Source organism: Macadamia integrifolia, chromosome 3 (genome assembly GCF_013358625.1).
Source record: "Macadamia integrifolia cultivar HAES 741 chromosome 3, SCU_Mint_v3, whole genome shotgun sequence".
In the NCBI taxonomy this organism is placed as follows: Eukaryota; Viridiplantae; Streptophyta; class Magnoliopsida; order Proteales; family Proteaceae; genus Macadamia; species Macadamia integrifolia.
Genome location: NC_056559.1, coordinates 25,626,739 through 25,633,508, shown reverse-complemented (window position 1 = coordinate 25,633,508; position 6,770 = coordinate 25,626,739).

Here is a 6,770-nt window from a genome sequence, read left to right as displayed (position 1 = left end):
AAACCATGCCTTTGATCTGACTACAGGACATTCTGAGGATGCCTTATTCCTCTCGGTGGATTCTGACCATGTTCCTAGCCTTACCCATGTCCCAAGACAAATTTCTCGAGATGAACTTCTTCGTCTCCTTCCCTCTTCCTGGGTTACGGCTTATGAACAACAGATGGCTTCCCAGCAGCCTGCTCCGGTGGAACCCCTCCAGTCTACAGACCCACAGTTCATCCGTCACCCTTCTGGTGAGGTTGAAATCAGGTTTCCTCCTCCACAACCATTACCATCGCCTTTTCCTACTCAGTTTCAGGGTATGATCCAACAAGATAAGATTCCAATCAAATCTTTTGATGCTCAAGGCAACCCTGTTTACTATTTTTCCGACCCGGTCTCAGGTCATAAATACTTTGACCTCTGCGACTGTGATGATTGTCTCCAAGACTCTGATGATGAAGACCTCTATAACCCTAAAAGAAAGTCCTCCCAGACTATTCTCAGGGAACGATATGAGTCAGGAGATACAACAGTTGGCCCCTTAAGTACAGAAACCCGGTATCCTTTTATGGTCAAATATGGAAACCCTCTTCCGGAACCACCTTATGTTCCACCTCCGGTCTGTAAACCTCCTTCACCACCCAAACCACCTTCTCCTATGGTCCCCCCTTGTTGCATGTATGCTCCAGGATCTTCTTCTTCTTCTTCTTCTCCTGTAAAGAATTTTCCTGGTCCTACAGATTATGGTCCTGATTCTCATGGTATCCGTCATGTTTGGAAAGTTAAACCACCTATTCTCCCTTCTGGACAACCAAAAGAGATCTCCTCACTGGAAATAAATAGTCTGGGAGGACTTTCTTTTAGGTTCAATGGTGATGAGTCTGTTCAGTATAATAGTCTGTTCAGAACAGGTCATAAATAATTTATGATTCTCCAGACTCATATCGTTCCCTGAGAATAGTCTGGGAGGACTTTCTTTTAGGGTGATAGAGGTCTTCATCATCAGAGTCTTGGAGACAATCATCACAGTCGCAGAGGTCAAAGTATTTATGACCTGAGACCGGGTCGGAAAAATAGTAAACAGGGTTGCCTTGAGCATCAAAAGATTTGATTGGAATCTTATCTTGTTGGATCATACCCTGAAACTGAGTAGGAAAAGGCGATGGTAATGGTTGTGGAGGAGGAAACCTGATTTCAACCTCACCAGAAGGGTGACGGATGAACTGTGGGTCTGTAGACTGGAGGGGTTCCACCGGAGCAGGCTGCTGGGAAGCCATCTGTTGTTCATAAGCCGTAACCCAGGAAGAGGGAAGGAGACGAAGAAGTTCATCTCGAGAAATTTGTCTTGGGACATGGGTAAGGCTAGGAACATGGTCAGAATCCACCGAGAGGAATAAGGCATCCTCAGAATGTCCTGTAGTTAGATCAAAGGCATGGTTTTGTAACCGATAAGCCATTTGATAGTGGATAGTACCTGCTAAGGCTGTAGGGGCAAGGGGAGAACCAGAGATTTGGATCTGGAATTTTAACGCGGTAGGGAGAAGAGGATCTGCTAGGGGAACATTAAAGTTAGGGTACAGGGTAAGGAAGACGGTTCCTGCGTTCAAAGTGGTCTGGATAGTAGAACAAACAGCATGTTCATACCGGAGAAAACGACTGTCAAGAAGAGCAATACGGGAGACCACGGGAAGGCCTTTCCTGCCATGGAACGTAAGGGCAAATTTAATTGCACCTAAGTGGAGATGGGTATAACCCTGGTTTTGCCAGTCAGGGATGAGAGAGGCTGGGATCTCCAATGTGAACAGTTGTTCCTTATCAGTGGCAGGGATGTGATATAACTCACATCGGGAATCCTGAACAAGTTCCTTAACCGGAGGGGTTTTCTTTCTAGGAGCCAAGAGGGTTTTCCAGGTAGCAGAAGAGGAAGTCTTCTTTGGGAAGACAGTATAAGGGTTCAGAAGAGGAGAAGGGGTTGACGGAATAATTTGATCCTCAGGGAGATAATCAAATTCATAGAGGGACTCTATGGATGAAAAAGATGAGGACCGGGAAGAAGAAGGGGAAGTAGAAGGAGACGAGGAAGAACTACGAGAAGAAGTAGAGCGTCGGGAAAGAGACATACCGTAAGAAAGGCAGTAATCCAAATCCGAGCAGCATATTCCGTCGGTGAAACTCAATTAGATCAACAGATGCCTAGTCGAGGCCGATCAGGACCCCCGGAGGTCAAGTTCTCAGAGACAGATCAACCTGAGCCGTTACAGGGTATAAAACAGCCACTCTTTGGCCTGAGAACCCATCGCTCAAAGGTTCTTTCTCTGTCATTAGAGAACCGAAACTACGGAGTAACCTGCAATAGGGCGTGGCCTAGAACATCAGTTGGACTAAGAGAGGTTCGAACCGAGAAGGGTCAGCCGCCGGAGACGGACCTTAGCCGGAGAAGGGGGAGGGGGATGGCTTTGATACCATTCTTATCTCACTGGTAGACGTCAAACGGGCTCTGCCCAAATCTATTAACTCAACGGCTTTAAATAGCCAAAGGATACAACGGATAAGGGAAGGGGAAGACATGTGGGACCCTGATCATGTGTCCTTCACATGGACTTCACATGCTTGTGGGACCGTATGTCGGAGGTGTCGGCATACATACTCAATACAAACTTAATACATACTCAATACTCAAAATACACAATACATACTCAATACTGAATACACAATACATACTCAATACATACTCAATACATACTCATACTCAATACACATACTCAATCAGTATCGGGGTCTGAAGAACTACTGTATGGGTAGAATGCTGCCTTGTCAATGAGCCAATCGTCATAGGCATCCATAAGAGGGATGAGACGTGGGCAAGGAAGACGACCGTTCTGGTGAAGTTCCCAAGCAGAATCAACAGTCTGAAGAAGAGGGGCTGGGACTTGATGTGGCTGAGTATCATTGGCTTGGCACATGTTATGAAGAAACTGTCGCCACTCTGATCGATGCTGTCGGCGATTAATGAAGAGAGTATAGGGCTTTGTTTCATAAACATGGAAGTCTGTTGTGTAGGTAATGAAATGGCAGGGGTTTAGGGTATGTGGAGGGTCAGTGATTTGGAGCACTGCTGGAGATCTATGGAATAGGATAATAGTATGGTGCATAGGGATATCAGGGGAATCAGCTGGTGGAAGAAGAGAGGTGAAGAGATCCAACCACGTTTCCATGGGAGCAAAGAGCTGTAGAAACTGGAGGATAGGGCGGTTCGGCTGGTGAGGGTGTATAGGATCACACCATCGAGAACACATACCATAAATGGCTTGAAGAGGAAAGCTGATGGCGATAGAGTAGGCTGTACATAAATGCCAGAGGATGCATTTATATATGAGGGGTAATTCCTGTAGGTCATGGAAGGAATTGAAGGTGAATACTGTGAGGTAAGGGTAATCTGGGTGGCAAGAAGAACCAGCAAGAAAGAGGCCTTCTTGTCGAAGGGCTATTCTGAGAAGCTGGATTGCTGTGAGCTTGCTATAGGTAAGGATGGCTTTGTAGGTTAAGGTGTGAAGGATTTCGGGGGGAAGATGAGGAGGGATATTACAACAGAGGTTATGGCCGGGTGAAGGTTGTGGTGTGGCTGAGGAGGAGGAAGATGAAGCTCCTGGGGTTAAAGGGTATAGGAGTGGGATAACCGAAAAGGTAGAGGATGGTCGGGATAGGAAGTCTGCCAAGACATTTTCTTTTCCTTTGATGTGTTTGATATCAAAGGACCACTTTGAGAACCATTGAGCCCACCGGAGTAGTTGATCATTAGGAAGCTGTTTCTGTTGGAATTTAAGCATTCGAGGAAAGCTTGACATATCCAGTTCAATGAGGAATCTGTGTCCAATAAGGTGAAACTGAAATTTTTCAATGCCACGGCGAACTGCAAGAATTTCCTTGAATGTGGAATGATAATGGGCTTCAGAGGTTTTGAATGAGCCACTCTTGTAACCACAAACTGTTCTTGTAGAATCAAGATTTTCTTCCAAGAGAACTGCTCCCCAGTGAGTATCACTAGCATCTGTTTGGAGAATCCTACGCCCATCAGAAGGAATCTGTAAACAGGGAAGTCTTGTAGTTAGCTGCTTCAAAGCATGAATAGCTGCAGAATGTTCAGATGACCAGGGAGGAGCATTCTTTCTCAAAAGTTGATGAAGGACAGACGTGTGTCTGATTTGTTGAGGAATAATACCAAGTTGCCAAAAACCTGCTTTTAGATCAAACTTGGAGAAGACAGTTGCTGAGGCTAACTGAAGTAACAGAGCAGGACGGGTTGGTAATGGAAATTTATCATCAGCCAGGAAAAAGTTCAGAGGCCGATAATTAATAACCATTCTCATTTTTCCACGGATCTGTTCTGTTCTTTTGTTCACATAGAACGCCTGACATGCCCAGGGAGACACCGTAGGTTCAAGTAAACCTTGAGCTTGTAGTTGACTCAGCTCTTGGATGGCAAGTGTTAAACAGGGGGCATACCAGGGTGACTGGCCTTTGTTGGATTAACATCTTCATTCTTCTTAAAGGGCAAGGAGATGAAGAACTTTGAATTCTGCCAGAGGGGATGTTTGCACTTTGTCAGGAATTCTGTATGAGAATCTGCACAAGAGGTTTGCAGATGTTTTCCTCTAAATTCATCAAACAAAGTGGGACCTGTTTCTGCAAGAAATATGTTAGAAAAAGGAGACCAGGGGAGAAGTTGTTGTTTATACACAAGACCTTGATGAGTCCATTTAAGGGGGAGATGACTCAGGACATCAAAACCTATTATAAGGTCTTTTCCGGGACACTGGGATCCTAACATAACATGGGAGAAGGAAAGGGTTGGAAGGAGTTGTATTTTAATGGGTTTTCTAGTAACTAAGGTGATATAGAAAGTTTCACCATTAGCTGCTAAAAACGGCAGAGGAGGGACTTGAAGTTTCCAGAACTGGTTAGGAAGAACCTTGGGGGATAAAATAGTTGTGGCAGCACCTGTATCTAGAAAAGCTATTAGAGGGATTGGTTTAGCATATGGTTCAGGAAGAAGGGTTACTGCTGCATGAGGTAAGGTAATAGACTGACAGGGAGGAGGTGTTGGTTCTTTTTTCTGGGAAAGGAAAGGGATAACCTGGTAGAGGGGATATGAATCCTCGGACTCGGAAAAAGAAGACTCTGGGTCTGAGTCTGTGAGGTGTTGGGGATCAACCTCATCTGGGTAGTCAATAGCAAAGAGGGAGAGATCCGTAGGCTCTGCATCTAAGGAATACAGAGATTCAAGATCAGCATCTTGTAGATCATCATGATGGAGAGAGGCAAGCATATGTAGCACCTTTTCTTTCTTACTTCTATTAGGACAGTTTTTTGCAAAATGGCCATCCTTTCTACAAATGAAGCAAGAAGTATTTCTGGATTTCCCACGAAATTGCTTTTTCCGAAGGAATTTCCACTGGGGTTTAAACCGTTTGTACCGAGAAGGCTTAAACGGAAACCGTTTCTTGTGCTTTCTAGGGGAATGAAAGAACTGCTTGTGATGGAACTGCTTCTTTGTCGGACAATCACAGTTGTGATCAGAATCTTTACACTTGATCTTCATCCAGGAAGTGTCACAGGCAGAGGACACTTTATCAGACTTGGACTGTAATTCTTTCCAGATTTTCTTGACATTACAAAGTTTGTCAAGAGCTGTGAGAGCAAAGCTGGATAAGGAGCTGATGCTGTAAGAGGCGAGAGCAATGTTCTGATTTCTGAGGAACTGCAAAGTATCAGCACCAAGAGGATCTGGAAGGGAATTCAGGAAGATCTGCTTGAGGTTCTCATCATCAAGGCCACCAATCTTATGGAACCTGTCTGTCATTCGGATATAGTGTTTGTCAAGATCTGATCGAGCTAACGAGCAACACTTTAATTGTAAAAACTCTTCACGAGCTTTTGTAATATCATTCGAGACAGGACCAAGGAATTCTTGATATAAGACGGTGATTAACTGGCCTTCAGGAAGTTGGACAAGTTGTAATTGTCTGTATCCACTAAGAGCTAAGTACCATTCCCTGAGTTTTCCTTGAAGTCTGGCAACAAACTTAGTCAGAACACTGACTGAGGTAGCACCTTCTTGTAGAAGTTCAGCATTAATCCAGGCATGAAAATCAGCAAACTTAGATGCCCACTTAGAGACAGGGACATCATCCAAGGTAAAGAACTGTTTAGGGTCTTGGTTTGAAAATGGAGCATATGTTGGAGGGGGCTGTGGTGCAGGTTCAGGATTATGGACCATAGGGTCATCCTGATCACCATCCATCTCATCAACAGTAGGAGGTGCAGGATATGGAGCAGGAGGATCTTGGCCTGTATTCATGAAAGAAGGGACAGGTGTTGGATCTTGGAGGGCTAAAGTGGTGAGGAGATCTGTGAGGATATCATCACCAGAAGGGGTTATGGCACCTATAGGAGGGTATTTGGGTTTGGTTCGAGGTGGAGTCCTCCCAGACTATTTATTTCCAGTGAGGAGATCTCTTTTGGTTGTCCAGAAGGGAGAATAGGTGGTTTAACTTTCCAAACATGACGGATACCATGAGAATCAGGACCATAATCTGTAGGACCAGGAAAATTCTTTACAGGAGAAGAAGAAGAAGAAGAAGATCCTGGAGCATACATGCAACAAGGGGGGACCATAGGAGAAGGTGGTTTGGGTGGTGAAGGAGGTTTACAGACCGGAGGTGGAACATAAGGTGGTTCCGGAAGAGGGTTTCCATATTTGACCATAAAAGGATACCGGGTTTCTG